The sequence below is a fragment of the Pleurodeles waltl genome, chromosome 10, assembly GCF_031143425.1.
Source record: "Pleurodeles waltl isolate 20211129_DDA chromosome 10, aPleWal1.hap1.20221129, whole genome shotgun sequence".
NCBI lineage: Eukaryota > Metazoa > Chordata > Amphibia > Caudata > Salamandridae > Pleurodeles > Pleurodeles waltl.
The window spans coordinates 416,430,237-416,447,670 of NC_090449.1; positions in this window are offsets into that span (position 1 = coordinate 416,430,237).

Genomic DNA, 17,434 nt, shown 5'->3' on the forward strand with positions numbered 1-17,434 from the left:
AAGACTGGCATGTTACAAAACACAGGACCGTGGTAATAGTTGGCCATGTGGCAGGGACTAGTGCTTCCGGGTACTTTTCCATGTGAATGTGATCTGTTCCATGTCTTCTTCTTCTGATGTGTGTGTTGCCTCCTCTGTCCTTGTTGGTGGTGGTTGTGAAGGGGCAACACACACCTCAGTGTTAGAAGACGTGGAGTCAGACATCCCGGTCGCTGCTACCTGTGAAGGTCTTAAGGGCAGTACTGCTGCAAGGAGGATCTGCTGATTCTTAAGAATAGCAGCCACATCACGATGGTAGGCAGCCAGGTCGGCCCTGAGGGGTTCAATGTTGCATTCGTGCACGCGTTGACAGGATTGCTGTTGTAGGTGTTGGGTCAACTGTATTACAGCTGTGCTGATTTCCTTCAGGCTTTTTTGCTGTTCCTGCAAGATAGATGTTAGCGCTTGCATAGCTGCTGCCTGATCTGCAGATGACATCATGCACGAGCGCCCCACCCTCAAGGCTGGCTGCCATAGTTTGCATCCCTACCTGCACCTCATTGGCCAGCTCCCGCTGTACTCCGACTACAGTTCTTTCAAAGCTGGTGCCTGTGTCGTCTGAGTCCTCAGCTGTATTGGAGCTGGCAGGTCTTACAATTGGGGTGGTGGGTGGGTCCTCTGTGATGGCTGCTTGTTCTGTGCTCCTCCTTGTGACTGAAGGTGGGGTCTGGAGGGTTCCAAGGACCTCTTGGATGGTCTCCTGGGGAATGTTTGTCAGCTCGTCATCCATGTCATCACGGTATTCTGGGACAGGCATATCCACAGGAGATTCATCTTCCTCTGCAATGAAACGGGGTACAATTAGTGGGTCTGTGTTGTGGCATTAGTGATGTGACATGCCTGCCTTGTGATGAATTCACATTGTGATCTTGTTTCGTGTTCATTGCTCCAGTCTTTCAGATGGGCATTCTCCCAGGCCTTTGGCCCACCTGCATGTCACATGTATAGTATTAAGTTATTGGACTTCTCTGCATCATCTCCTCTAGGATTGTTTTAGGCCAAATAGTGAATTGCCACCTTCTTGTCCTACTCAACCCTCCATCTACATCCATTCTCATGGTGAGGCCTTTCACTCACTGTGGGTGTTCTGATGGCACTGGCAGCACACTTAACAATCTGGACCTGCCCCAGTCTCTGATCTTTCACATCCACTTAAATGTAGTTGACATGTAGCATATCTTATGCATAGCATTGTTATGGCAAGATATGGATGTTGGAATTGGTAATGTGTACAGCTGATGTTGGGAATGTGTGGTACACTGGATTGCCCTGATAATCGTAGCAGTGTCCTATTTCCTCCACTGACTGTGCAGGTGTTTTCAGTGACCAGTTACATGTGTCCTCCCCCTTGATGCTGATGTCTGAGCAGTATGACATTTGGGATGTTACACTGTGACCCAGGCACAGGATGGACCCTGACATATGCAGAATGGGTATGTCCTTAGTGCTGTGTAGCTCCTATTTTTGTTGACATTGGCTGATGTTTGCGACAACTATGGACATTGACATTTGACAGTACTGGGGCCTTTGTCTTTTTTTAGGGGATTACTGGAGCTGTCATCCTCAACCCTCTAATTTAGGTGTGTATGATCCATGGGGAAGTTACTGCCATTGGCTACTTGAGCTGCACACAGAGCGGAGGTGGTAGTGGCAACTGTTGTCGCAGTTACATTCCAGTTGTCGGTATGGCTAGAGGTTGTTAATAGGGCCCTGGTTAATGTAGGGGGTATGGTGGCTGACGTGTGCCGGGATGTCAGTTTGACGTTGTGCCCTTCCCTCCTGGCGTGGCTCTCCCTTTGCTCCATCGTTGGCATGGCAGCATGCCCCCATGGGACTGTTGTTGGTGTAGTGTAATGGTGTGCCCCAGCTTCTGTCTGTGCAGGCCATGCCCCCATGCCATCCCCCTTTACCCATGCCACTCCATGTATATGATGACTTCCATGCATTTTGTGGTCAGTATCCCCCCTAGTTGTAGTTGACATTAGTGCATTTTAATTCCTCATGCGACTTACCCTGCATGTGCGTTGTCTCCTTGTAGTCTGTGCTGTCCTGTCCTTGAATCCCTGTGATGATCTCCTCAGGGATGACGGCTGCGACCATCTCCTCCATGTGGTCAAGGGCCTCCTAGTGTGCTGGACTCTCACCTCCAGTCTGCAGTGCTGCCTTCCTGTTCCTGGCCATCTTTTGCTTGGTCCTGCGCTTGCAGTCATGCCAGCGTTTCTTGCACTCGATGACTGTTCTGCGTACTTCTGCCACACTGTTGATCTTGTCGACAATTTGTTGCCATATAGCTTCTCTCCTACTAATTTGCAATTTTGAGGTGACAAACAGTAGGTGCTGGTGTTCCGTCACCTCTTTAATCAGAATTTCCTGCTCCTCTGCACTGAAGCGACACTTTCTTTTCTTCTTAAAAGTGTCCTGGTTCTTGTGTGGGTCCTCCAGGCTGGTTCCTGGTCTGTTGTCATCTTCCTGGGGTCTGTAGAGGCATCTGGGATCCATTTTGGCTCTCCTCTGTTGAAATGGCAGTGTTCGCAGGGATTTTTTACGCTTTTTGTGTCAAAAAACACTGCATATCCGGTATGAGGGGTCGTAAAGCGACCCACAGTCATTTCTGCTGCGTTAACGTTGTTTTGCTTTAGGACTTGACGCTGCGGTGTGCGAAAAAAAGAATGACTCACACCTGTGGTTTGCGCTGCAGTGCGTCAAAGTATAAATTTGACGCCCGCACGGTGCTCCAAAATGGCATTAACCGGCGGTATTATTTTTGACGCAAAACTGCACCGGCGCAGTTTTGCGTCAAAAAGTATAAATATGGCCCAAAGTCTTTAGGAGTTTGTTCTAGTCAAAGGGAATCTGAATCTCTAACTAGCGAAAACACTCATCCTACTGAAACTGAAGTAGTTGAAAATCCCTGCCAGTATCTTTCCATGGTCTGTATATGGTAGTGAATGGTATCTTCTCACTGGACTTTTATCTTTTGGTCCAAGCATCAGGATGACCTTGGATCACCCTCAATATCCAGGAATCTGAAGGGGAGTTAACACTCCTTGTCCTTGGCAACCTGTCTTCCCACACCCCTTTATCTACAACTAACAATAAGCTTTTTATTAACTGTAAACGTCTGCAGACATACCTCCAAATAGAAAATTATGCAGAAGGAGCAAAATTTCCTCATTGAAGATTAAACACAGAAAAAGCATTTCAGGTCTTAACTCCTGCTAACTTAGTATAGATCTCAATGCACATTCAAATACACGGTTATACATCGGTGAACACATTTTTCATCCTTCGCAGAAATCAAATGCACAACAAGGATGACAAACCTTTTGACCCAGTAAGATATGTGGTGAACCATAAACAATTACTTCAACAATTCCCTAATAATTTAGACAGCATGACTAATGTAGCCACTGAAGGAAAACGCAAAGCTTTATTACAAAATCAGCCTCAAAGTCATGTAGACAACGCACAAAACGAAGTTAGAAAGATACATAATCGCCCTTGTCGGTCACAAGAACTGAGAGCCAGAACCTGGGGTGGGACTACGTCCCCCAGGCTCCCTTGCAGCTACTTCGCACTCTTAAGGGCTTCCTGACTCCCGCACCGCGGGACGCCCTTGTTGGTCACCAGAACTGGGAGCCAGAACCTGGGGTGGGACTACAACCCCCAGGCTCCTTTGCAGCTACTTCGCGCTCTTAAACGCTTCCTGACTCCCACAGAGCGGGACGCGCGCGGGCCTGCACCCGGGCGAAGCTCGGGCCAAGGGCGGGCCTATCCGCGCCCGTCAGAGCCTGGAGGAGACTGGGCTGGGCCACCCCTCTAACATTAACGCTAGGAAGGTGAAGTATAAATCGCCACTTTATTAACCAAAAAGTTTTACTGTTTATGCATCAAGCCTATCTTACATTTTATTGGATTTTCTGTATTGCACATGAATAGGCGGCTAGCCAGTAAAGAAGTGTGCCAAAGTAATAATAATTGGGTATTTTAGTGCAGGACTAAAACGTAGAGATGGGTAAGAGGAAGCAACCGAACAAGGATCACACATCAATAATAAAGTATATCTCAGGTGCAATGGGGGACATTGATAAGCAGATTACAAATGTTGAAGAAAGGCTACTAACACAAAGGACCCCTGTGGAGGTTCCAACTCTGCACAATAATCCCCCAACTGTAGATTCAGACCCCATACATCAGTCTCAGGTAATGGAAAATAGGGACCAGGATGAGGCCCGAAATGGTTGTATTCAATACATAAATGAGTCCATATTAGAGGTTGATGACTTCCCCCGCCATCTAAACGTATACGGAAGCCTCGAGTACCTCAAAGGGGAAGTACTTCAAGTCCCCTCATAGCCGAACCTCGTAACAAGGATGGCATAGGCAACCAACCTAATGGACACCTACAAACTATAATTCTCATTACGAAACCCCTAAAGAAGACAAATGAAATTACAGTAAAAGCACAAGTAAACATTTCAGATACTATTAAAGCCTTAGAACATATAGTCAAAGCATAATTTGATACACTGTTAAATTGTCTAATTCAAGTGGAGAACAATGTGGAGGCTATTCTTGATTTAGTCAAGACACAAATGGCTGACCCAATTTCTATACCTTGCCAACCTAGTGGTGCAACCGACTCAAATTTAAGCTCTGTCACGGAGCGGCAACCCTTGCTGATCACATCTTTACCCAATCAGCCTCCCATAGAGTCTTGTACACACATAGGCGGTACCGGTAGCGTACATCAAACTACGATGGCACATACCAGCACTAGTGGCTTGGAGATTTATAACACGTCTTACTGCCCCCGGATACAACACTATCACCAAGTTATATTTTACAATTACCTCCCGCAGCGACCCTCTATGTAGTGGTTCTTGCGAACGTTCCTATCATACCTGGGGAGAACCGGGAAACATGGACAGCGTTAAGGAACAAATTCTTAAATTGGATAGGTCCCTGTATGGAACCCAGTATGATTGGCATTCTATTTGAAGACATAAAAATGGTTAGGAGAGTTAAATTGGTAGGCAGGAGCCAGAAATCATTAAGGGGAGTGTGAGAAAGTAGCCTCTTTCTAGCCTTGTTACCCCCACTTTTGGCCTGTTTGCGAGTGTATGTCAGGGTGTTTTCACTGTCTCACTGGGATCCTGCTAGCCAGGGCCCAGTGCTCATAGTGAAAACCCTATGTTTTCAGTATGTTTGTTATGTGTCACTGGGACCCTGCTAGTCAGGACCCCAGTGCTCATAAGGTTGTGGCCTATATGTGTGTGTTCCCTGTGTAGTGCCTAACTGTCTCACTGAGGCTCTGCTAACCAGAACCTCAGTGGTTATGCTCTCTCATTTCTTTCCAAATTGTCACTAACAGACTAGTGACCATTTTTACCAATTTACATTGGCTTACTGGAACACCCTTATAATTCCCTAGTATATGGAACTGAGGTACCCAGGGTATTGGGGTTCCAGGAGATCCCTATGGGCTGCAGCATTTCTTTTGCCACCCATAGGGAGCTCTGACAGTTCTTACACAGGCCTGCCACTGCAGCCTGAGTGAAATAACATCCACGTTATTTCACAGCCATTTTACACTGCACTTAAGTAACTTATAAGTCACCTATATGTCTAACCTTTACCTGGTAAAGGTTAGGTGCAAAGTTACTTAGTGTGAGGGCACCTTGGCACTAGCAAAGGTGCCCCCACATTGTTCAGAGCCAATTCCCTGAACTTTGTGAGTGCGGGGACACCATTACACGCGTGCACTACATATAGGTCACTACCTATATGTGGCTTCACAATGGTAACTCCGAATATGGCCATGTAACATGTCTATGATCATGGAATTGCCCCCTCTATGCCATCCTGGCATAGTTGGCACAATCCCATGATCCCAGTGGTCTGTAGCACAGACCCTGGTACTGCCAAACTGCCCTTCCTGGGTTTCACTGCAGCTGCTGCTGCTGCCAACCACTCAGACAGGCATCTGCCCTCCTGGGGTCCAGCCAGGCCTGGCCCAGGATGGCAGAACAAAGAACTTCCTCTGAGAGAGGGTGTGACACCCTCTCCCTTTGGAAAATGGTGTGAAGGCAGGGGAGGAGTAGCCTCCCCCAGCCTCTGGAAATGCTTTGTTGGGCACAGATGTGCCCAATTCTGCATAAGGCAGTCTACACCGGTTCAGAGGACCCCTTAGCCCTGCTCTGGCACGAAACTGGACAAAGAAAAGGGGAGTGACCACTCCCCTGACCTGCACCTCCCCTGGGAGGTGTCCAGAGCTCCTCCAGTGTGCTCCAGACCTCTGCCATCTTGGAAACAGAGGTGCTGCTGGCACACTGGACTGCTCTGAGTGGCCAGTGCCACCAGGTGACGTCAGAGACTCCTTGTGATAGGCTCCTTCAGGTGTTAGTAGCCTTTCCTCTCTCCTAGGTAGCCAAACCCTCTTTTCTGGCTATTTAGGGTCTCTGTCTCTGGGGAAACTTTAGATAACGCAGAGAAACCCCAGGAAGGGCAGTCTGGCAGTACCAGGGTCTGTGCTACAGACCACTGGGATCATGGAATTGTACCAACAATGCCAGGATGGCATAGAGGGGGCAATTCCATGATCATAGACATGTTACATGGCCATATTCGGAGTTACCATGGTGAAGCTACATATAGGTAGTGACCTATATGTAGTGCACGCGTGTAATGGTGTCCCCGCACTCACAAAGTTCAGTGAATTGGCTCTGAACAATGTGGGGGCACCTTGGCTAGTGCCAGGGTGCCCTCACACTAAGTAACTTTGCACCTAACCTTTACCAGGTAAAGGTTAGACATATAGGTGACTTATAAGTTACTTAAGTGTAGTGTAAAAAATGGCTGTGAAATAACGTGGACGTTATTTCACTCAGGCTGCAGTGGCAGGCCTGTGTAAGAATTGTCAGAGCTCCCTATGGGTGGCAAAAGAAATGCTGCAGCCCATAGGGATCTCCTGGAACCCCAATACCCTGGGTACCTCAGTACCATATACTAGGGAATTATAAGGGTGTTCCAGTAAGCCAATGTAAATTGGTAAAAATGGTCACTAGCCTGTCAGTGACAATTTGGAAAGAAATGAGAGAGCATAACCACTGAGGTTCTGATTAGCAGAGCCTCAGTGAGACAGTTAGTCACTACACAGGTAACACATTCAGGCACACTTATGGGCACTGGGGCCCTGGGTTACCAGGGTCCCAGTGACACATACAACTAAAACAACATATATACAGTGAAAAATGGGGGTAACATGCCAGGCAAGATGGTACTTTCCTACACAACCCCCCCCCAAACGAAGGACAATAAGACTAGCCATTACCTGATGAGTCTTCATTGTCTAAGTGGAAATATCTGGAGAGTCCATCTGCATTGGAGTGGCTACTCCCAGGTCTATGTTCCACTGTATAGTCCATTCCCTGTAGGGATATGGACCACCTCAACAATTTAGGATTTTCACCTTTCATTTGTTTTAGCCAAAGTAGAGGTTTGTGGTCTGTCTGAACAATGAAGTGAGTGCCAAACAGGTATGGCCTCAACTTCTTCAGAGCCCAGACCACAGCAAAGGCCTCCCTCTCAATGGCAGACCAACGCTTTTCTCTAGGGGTCAACCTTCTACTAATAAAAGCAACAGGTTGATCCTGGCCCTCAGAATTAAGTTGTGATAGGACTGCCCCTACTCCTAATTCAGATGCATCAGTCTGGACATAGAATTTTTTAGAGTAACAAGGGCTTTTCAGGACAGGTGCAGAGCACATGGCCTGCTTCAGCTCCTCAAAAGCTTTCTGACAGTTTGCTGTCCACAATACCTTTTTAGGCATTTTCTTGGATGTGAGGTCATTAAGAGGGGCTGCAATGGAGCCATAGTTCTTAATGAACCTCCTGTAATACCCAGTGAGGCCTAGGAAGGCTCTCACTTGAGTCTGAGTGGTAGGGGGAACCCAATCAATAATAGTTTGGATTTTCCCCTGAAGTGGTGCAATCTGTTCCCCACCAACAAGGTGTCCCAGATAAACCACCTTACCCTGCCCTATCTGGCACTTTGAAGTCTTGATAGTGAGGCCTGCCTTTTGCAGGGCCTCCAAAACTTTCCATAGGTGGACCAGGTGATCATCCCAGCTGGAGCTAAAGACAGCTATATCATCCAAATATGCTGCACTGAAAGCCTCCAGCCCTTGCAGGACTGTGTTCACCAACCTCTGAAAAGTGGCAGGTGCATTTTTCAAACCAAAAGGCATTACAGTAAACTGGTAATTTCCTCCAATGGTAGAAAATGCAGTCTTAGGTTTAGCATCTTCTGACATTTTGATCTGCCAATACCCTGCAGTCAAATCAAAAGTGCTTAGATACTTGGCAGATGCCAGTGTATCTATGAGCTCATCTGCCCTGGGTATAGGGTGAGCATCAGTTTTGGTTACCAAGTTGAGACCTCTATAGTCTACACAAAACCGCATTTCTTTCTTTCCATCTTTAGAATTGGGTTTTGGTACCAGTACCACAGGAGAAGCCCATGGACTGTCAGAGTGCTCAACCACTCCTAGTTCCAACATCTTCTGAACTTCTTGCTTTATGCAGTCCCTGACATGGTCAGGCTGCCTATAGATCTTACTTTTGACAGGTAAACTGTCTCCAGTATCTATAGTGTGTTCACACCAAGAAGTGGTGCCTGGCACAATGGAGAAGAGTTCTGAAAATTGTCCTAGGAGATTTATGCAATTATCTTTCTGCTCAGCAGTAAGACAATCAGCCAAAACTACACCTTCCACAAGAGCATCTTGTTCTGTGGAAGAGAAGAGATCAGGTAGAGGATCACTGTCTTCTTCCTGTCCCTCATCTGTTGCCATGAGCAGGGTGAGATCAGCCCTGTCATAGTAGGGTTTCAGGCGGTTGACATGGAGCACCCTAAGGGGACTCCTGGCAGTGCCTAAGTCAACTAAGTAGGTGACTTCACCCTTCTTTTCAACAATTGTGTGGGGTCCACTCCATTTATCTTGGAGTGCTCTTGGGGCCACAGGCTCCAAGACCCACACTTTCTGCCCTGGTTGGTACTGAACCAAAACAGCCTTCTGATCATGCCATTGCTTCTGGAGCTCTTGGCTGGCCTGAAGGTTTTTACTGGCCTTTTTCATGTACTCAGCCATCCTTGATCTGAGGCCAAGTACATAATCCACAATATCCTGCTTAGGAGCTTTTAAAGGTTGTTCCCAACCCTCCTTTACAAGTGTGAGTGGACCCCTAACAGGGTGTCCAAAAAGAAGTTCAAAGGGGCTGAAGCCCACTCCTTTCTGGGGTACCTCCCTGTAGGCAAAAAGGAGGCATGGTAGAAGGATATCCCATCTCCTGCGGAGTTTTTCAGGGAGTCCCATAATCATGCCTTTGAGAGTTTTATTAAATCTCTCCACCAGTCCATTTGTTTGTGGATGATAGGGTGTTGTGAACTTGTAAGTTACACCACACTCCTTCCACATGGCCTTTAAGTATGCAGACATGAAATTGCTTCCCCTGTCTGATACTACTTCCTTTGGGAAGCCCACCCTGGAAAATATTCCCAGGAGGGCCTTTGCCACTGCAGGAGCTGTAGTGGTCCTTAAAGGAATAGCTTCAGGATATCTTGTGGCATGGTCCACTACCACTAAGATAAACCTATTGCCTGAAGCAGTAGGAGGGTCAAGGGGGCCAACTATGTCAACCCCTACCCTTTCAAAGGGAACCCCAACCACAGGCAGTGGGATAAGGGGTGCCTTTGGAGTGCCACCTGTCTTGCCACTGGCTTGACAGGTTTCACAGGACTTACAAAATTCTTTTGTGTCCTCAGACATCCTAGGCCAATGAAACAGTGGTACCAATCTGTCCCAAGTTTTCATTTGACCCAGGTGCCCAGCTAAGGGAATGTCATGTGCCAGTGTTAGGAGGAACTTTCTGTACTCCTGAGGAATCACTAATCTCCTGGCAGCTCCAGGTATAGGATCCCTATGCTCAGTGTACAAGAGGTTGTCCTCCCTTTAAACTCTGTGTGAGTCACTGACATCCCCATTAGCCTGTTTGACAGCTTGCTGTCTGAGACCCTCTAATGTGGGACAGGTTTGCTGTGCCACACTCAGCTCCTCTCTGGCAGGCCCCCCTTCACCCAAAAGCTCAGCAGTGTCTGCTTCCAGCTCCTCTGGTGTAGGTTCTGCACAGGGAGGGAATTCTTCTTCCTCAGAAGTAGAATCCACTGTAGAGGGAGGGATAGTAGGAAGTGGTTTGCTTCTACTAGCCCTAGCTTTAGGGAGCACTTGGTCCATTGTTCCAGGATCCAAGCTTCCCTGTCCTTTTTGCTTTTTGGCCTGAGCCCTTGTCAAAGCAAAAATATGCCCTGGGATGCCCAGCATTGCTGCATGGGCCTCCAACTCCACATCTGACCAAGCTGATGTATCCAAATCGTTCCCTAATAGACAGTCTACAGGTAAATCTGAAGCTACCACAACTTTCTTTGGACCAGATACCCCCCCCCAGTTGAGATTTACAACAGCCATGGGGTGGCTTTGTGTTATGTTGTGAGCATCGGTTACTTGGTACTGGTGTCCAAGTATGTGTTGTTCAGGGTGCACCAGTTTCTCAATCACCATTGTGACACTGGCACCTGTGTCCCTGTAGGCCTGGACCTCAACACCATTTATTAGGGTTAGTTGCTTGTACTTCTCCAAGTTATGGGGGCAAGCAACCAAAGTGGCTAAGTCAATAGCCCCTTCAGAGACTAAAGTAGCCTCTGTGGTCTCCCTAATCAGACCAACCCCAACTAAATTACCAAAAGTGAGCCCAGCTACTCCCTTGGATTGGCTATTAGTAGGTTTGCTCCCACCACCACTGCTATTAGTAGGGACACTAGGTGTAGCAGTAGGGGTTGTAGTGGTAGGAGCTGTGGTGCCTTTCTTTGGACAACTGGGATCTGTTGTCCAATGGCCTTTTATCTTACATAAATAGCACCATGGTTTCTTTTCCTTGTTCTGATTAAAGGAGGATTTGGGCCCACCACCCCCACCAGAGTGTTTTTGTGGGCCTGATGAAGACTCATTTTTAGATTTGTCCCCACCCTTGTCAGAAGACTTACCATCCTTCTTTTTGTTGCCATCTTTGTCACCCCCTGTATGAACTTTTCTGTTCACTCTTGTTCTGACCCATTTGTCTGCCTTCTTTCCCAATTCTTGGGGAGAGGTCAGATCAGAGTCCACCAAGTACTGGTGCAACAAATCAGACACACAATTATTAAGAATATGCTCTCTCAGGATCAAGTTATACAGGCTGTCATAATCAGTAACTTTACTGCCATGTAACCACCCCTCCAAGGCCTTCACTGCCTGGTCAATGAAATCAACCCAGTCTTGTGAAGACTCCTTTTTGGTATCTCTGAACTTTATCCTGTACTGTTCAGTGGTTAAGCCATAACCATCCAGGAGTGCATTCTTAAGAACTTGGAAATTGTTAGCATAATTTTCTTTTACAGTAAGGAGCCTATCCCTACCTTTTCCAGTAAATGATAGCCATAGGATAGCAGCCCACTGCTTTTGAGGGACATCCTGTACAACACAGGCCCTCTCAAGTGCAGCAAACCACTTGTTAATGTCATCCCCCTCCTTGTAAGGGGGAACTATCTTATGCAGATTCCTGGAATCATGCTCTTTTGCAGGATGACTATGGGGAATACTGCTGCTGCCACCATGGGTATCTAAACCCATCTTCTGTCTTTCCCTCTCTATTTCTAAAGACTGTCTATCCAAATCCAGCTGTTGCTTCTTGAGCTTCAGTCTGGTTTGCTCCACTCTCAATCTATTGAGCTCCCTTTCTAACAATCTGTCATCAGGGTGGGTGGGAGGGACATTTCTAGATACAGAGGTATGATGGGAATGAACAGAAGGAGACCTGTCCCTTACAGAGGGCACCCTAACAGGTTGGCTACCAGTATAATGTGAGAGCACATCATCAGTATGATGTGATTCAACCTCTGTACCAACTATGCTAGACTGTCTAGTAATGGGCAGGCTGAGAAGTTTCTTTCCTGAACCTTTTCCTGGGGGAGTCCCTGGATCAGATTGAGAACCATTAGCTACTTTTTCTACAGATTGGGCACTTATGGCCTTATCCTGTACTCTAAGCATATTAATTAACAGTTCTAAGGAAGGATTCTTCCCTACACTCAAACCTCTCTCTATGCAGAGACTCCTTGCTCCTTTCCAGCTAAGGTGATCATATGCAAGTTTGGACAGTTCAACTTTTTGGCCTGTGCCAGACATTTTTAGAGAGAGTTAAAGTGATAGACAAAGAGAAAAAAGTTTTCAGAACTTTTTGGAAAGACAGAAAAAAACTTTTTAAACTTTTAAGAACTTTTTGAAAGTTTAGAAGTACTTTTCAGCACTTAGAAAAGAGTGAAAAGAGGAAATGCAAAACTTTTTGGCTATGTGTATATACACTGACCTTGTTTTGTATATTTTTCTCTTATGAAAAGTACAATGACAAGAGTGGTAAGTAGTCTCAAAGCACTTATCCCACCGCTGCACAACCAATGTAGGAGGCTGGACTGGCTTGTAGTGAGTATCAAGGGGTACTTGCACCTTGCACCAGACCCAGTTATCCCTTATTAGTGTATAGGGTGTCTAGCAGCTTAGGCTGATAGATAATGGTAGCTTAGCAGAGCAGCTTAGGCTGAACTAGGAGACGTGTGAAGCTACTACAGTACCACCTAGTGTCATATGCACAATATCATAAGAAAACACAATACACAGTTATACTAAAAATAAAGGTACTTTATTTTTATGACAATATGCCAAAGTATCTTAGAGTGTACCCTCAGTGAGAGGATGGGAAATATACACAAGATATATATACACAATAGCAAAAATATGCAGTATAGTCTTAGAAAACAGTGCAAACAATGTATAGTTACAATAGGATGCAATGGGGAAACATAGGGATAGGGGCAACACAAACCATATACTCCAAAAGTGGAATGCGAACCACGAATGGACCCCAAACCTATGTGACCTTGTAGAGGGTCGCTGGGACTATTAGAAAATAGTGAGAGTTAGAAAAATATCCCTCCCCAAGACCCTGAAAAGGGAGTGCAAAGTGCACTAAAGTTTCCCTAAGGACAAAGAAGTCGTGTTAGAGGAATAATGCAGGAAAGACACAAACCAGCAATGCAACAACTGTGGATTTCCAATCTAGGGTACCTGTGGAACAAGGGGACCAAGTCCAAAAGTCACAAGCAAGTCGGAGATGGGCAGATGCCCAGGAAATGCCAGCTGCGGGTGCAAAGAAGCTTCTACTGGACAGAAGAAGCTGAGGTTTCTGCAGGAACGAAAAGGGCTAGAGACTTCCCCTTTGGTGGACGGGTCCCACTCGCCGTGGAGAGTTGTGCAGAAGTGTTTTCCCGCCGAAAGAACGCCAACAAGCCTTGCTAGCTGCAAATCGTGCGGTTAGCATTTTTGGACGCTGCTGAGGCCCAGGAGGGACCAGGAGGTCGCAAATTGGACCAGCAGAGATAGGGGACGTCGAGCAAGACAAGGATCCCTATCTGAAGCCGGTAGCTCCCGGAGAAGTGCCAGAAACAGGCACTACGAGGATGCGTGAAACGGTGCTCGCCGAAGTTGCACAAAGGAGTCCCACGTCGCCGGAGACCAACTTAGAAAGTCGTGCAATTCAGGTTAGAGTGCCGTGGACTCAGGCTTGGCTGTGCACAAAGGATTTTCGCCGGAAGTGCACAGGGGCCGGAGTAGCTGCAAAGTTGCAGTTCCCAGCAATGCAGCCCAGCGAGGTGAGGCAAGGACTTACCTCCACCAAACTTGGACTGAAGAGTCACTGGACTGTGGGGGTCACTTGGACAGAGTCGCTGGATTCGAGGGACCTCGCTCGTCGTGCTGAGAGGAGACCCAAGGGACCGGTAATGCAGCTTTTTGGTGCCTGCGGTTGCAGGGGGAAGATTCCGTCGACCCACGGGAGATTTCTTCGGAGCTTCTGGTGCAGAGAGGAGGCAGACTACCCCCACAGCATGCACAAGCAGGAAAACAGTCGAGAAGGCGGCAAGATCAGCGTTACAGAGTTGCAGTAGTCGTCTTTGCTACTATGTTGCAGTTTTGCAGGCTTCCAGCGCGGTCAGCAGTCGATTCCTTATCAGAAGGTGAAGAGAGAGATGCAGAGGAACTCGGATGAGCTCTTGCATTCGTTATCTAAAGTTTCCCCAGAGACAGAGACCCTAAATAGCCAGAAAAGAGGGTTTGGCTACCTAGGAGAGAGGATAGGCTAGCAACACCTGAAGGAGCCTATCACAAGGAGTCTCTGACGTCACCTGGTGGCACTGGCCACTCAGAGCAGTCCAGTGTGCCAGCAGCACCTCTGTTTCCAAGATGGCAGAGGTCTGGAGCACACTGGAGGAGCTCTGGACACCTCCCAGGGGAGGTGCAGGTCAGGGGAGTGGTCACTCCCCTTTCCTTTGTCCAGTTTCGCGCCAGAGCAGGGCTAAGGGGTCCCCTGAACCGGTGTAGACTGGCTTATGCAGAATTGGGCACCTCTGTGCCCAACAAAGCATTTCCAGAGGCTGGGGGAGGCTACTCCTCCCCTGCCTTCACACCATTTTCCAAAGGGAGAGGGTGTCACACCCTCTCTCAGAGGAAGTTCTTTGTTCTGCCGTCCTGGGCCAGGCCTGGCTGGACCCCAGGAGGGCAGATGCCTGTCTGAGGGGTTGGCAGCAGCAGCAGCTGCAGTGAAACCCCAGGAAGGGCAGTTTGGCAGTACAAGGGTCTGTGCTACAGACCACTGGGATCATGGGATTGTGCCAACTATGCCAGGATGGCATAGAGGGGGCAATTCCATGATCATAGACATGTTACATGGCCATATTCGGAGTTACCATTGTGAAGCTACATATAGGTAGTGACCTATATGTAGTGCACGCGTGTAATGGTGTCCCCGCACTCACAAAGTTCAGGGAATTGGCTCTGAACAATGTGGGGGCACCTTGGCTAGTGCCAGGGTGCCCTCACACTAAGTAACTTTGCACCTAACCTTTACCAGGTAAAGGTTAGACATATAGGTGACTTATAAGTTACTTAAGTGCAGTGTAAAATTGCTGTGAAATAACGTGGACGTTATTTCACTCAGGCTGCAGTGGCAGGCCTGTGTAAGAATTGTCAGAGCTCCCTATGGGTGGCAAAAGAAATGCTGCAGCCCATAGGGATCTCCTGGAACCCCAATACCCTGGGTACCTCAGTACCATATACTAGGGAATTATAAGGGTGTTCCAGTAAGCCAATGTAAATTGGTAAAATTGGTCACTAGCCTGTTAGTGACAATTTGGAAAGAAATGAGAGAGCATAACCACTGAGGTTCTGGTTAGCAGAGCCTCAGTGAGACAGTTAGGCACCACACAGGGAACACATACCTATAGGACACAAACTTATGAGCACTGGGGTCCTGACTAGCAGGGTCCCAGTGACACATAACAAACACACTGAAAACATAGGGTTTTCACTATGAGCACTGGCCCTGGCTAGCAGGATTCCAGAGAGACAGTGAAAACACCCTGACATACACTCACAAACAGGCCAAAAGTGGGGGTAACAAGGCTAGAAAGAGGCTACTTTCTCACACCCACAAAATATGCTGCTCTCTGCTGATGACGGGCAAAACCCAGAAACACGTGTCCAGAGATACACAGCACTTGCTGCACCTACTAAGGTGAAAGACTGTGATTACTTTTGTTAATGTGAAACGAATCTGACTGCATTTACCAAGATGCATTGGGGCCAACTTTTTGCTGGAATGTGAGGCAGTGTGCTCCCTTTTTTTTGCACTGTGTCGAATTACGGCTCCCTTGAGCTAACGGGCTGACGAGCCTTGGTGAGGCACCTGCGCACCAGAGTGGTACATAAACCTGAGAAGACGTTTGGTGGCATTTCAAGCAACCCCACAAAATATGCTGCTCTCTGCTGTTGACGGGCGAAACCCAGAAACACGTGTCCAGAGATACACAGCACTTGCTGCACCTACTAAGGTGAAAGACTTTGATTACTTTTGTTAATGTGAAACGAATCTGACTGCATTTACCAAGATGCATTGGGGCCAACTTTTTGCTGGAGTGTGAGGGAGTGTGCTCCCTTTTTTTTGCACTGTGTCGAATGACGGCTCCCTTGAGCTAACGGGCTGACGAGCCTTGGTGAGGCACCTGCGCACCAGAGTGGTACATAAACCTGAGAAGACGTTTGGTGGCATTTCAAGCAACCCCACAAAATATGCTGCTCTCTGCTGATGACGGGCGAAACCCAGAAACACGTGTCCAGAGATACACAGCACTTGCTGCACCTGCTAAGGTGAAAGACTTTGATTACTTTTGTTAATGTGAAACGAATCTGAATGCATTTACCAAGATGCATTGGGGCCAACTGTTTGCTGCAGTGTGAGGCAGTGTGCTCCCTTTTTTTTGCACTGTGTCGAATGACGGCTCCCTTGAGCTAACGGGCTGACGAGCCTTGGTGAGGCACCTGCGCACCAGAGTGGTACATAAACCTGAGAAGACGTTTGGTGGCATTTCAAGCAACCCCACAAAATATGCTGCTCTCTGCTGTTGATGGGCGAAACCCAGAAACACGTGTCCAGAGATACACTGCACTTGCTGCACCTACTAAGGTGAAAGACTGTGATTACTTTTGTTAATGTGAAACGAATCTGACTGCATTTACCAAGATGCATTGGGGCCAACTTTTTGCTGGAATGTGAGGCAGTGTGCTCCCTTTTTTTTGCACTGTGTCGAATTACGGCTCCCTTGAGCTAACGGGCTGACGAGCCTTGGTGAGGCACCTGCGCACCAGAGTGGTACATAAACCTGAGAAGACGTTTGGTGGCATTTCAAGCAACCCCACAAAATATGCTGCTCTCTGCTGTTGACGGGCGAAACCCAGAAACACGTGTCCAGAGATACACAGCACTTGCTGCACCTACTAAGGAGAAAGACTTTGATTACTTTTGTTAATGTGAAACGAATCTGACTGCATTTACCAAGATGCATTGGGGCCAACTTTTTGCTGGAGTGTGAGGCAGTGTGCTCCCTTTTTTTTGCACTGTGTCGAATGACGGCTCCCTTGAGCTAACAGGCTGACGAGCCTTGTTGAGGCATCTGCGCACCAGAGTGGTACATTAACCTGAGAAGACGTTTGGTGGCATTTCAAGCAACCCCACAAAATATGCTGCTCTAAGCTGATGACGGGCGAAACCCAGAAACACGTGTCCAGAGATACACAGCACTTGCTGCACCTACTAAGGTGAAAGACTTTGATTACTTTTGTTAATGTGAAACGAATCTGAATGCATTTACCAAGATGCATTGGGGCCAACTTTTTGCTGCAGTGTGAGGCAG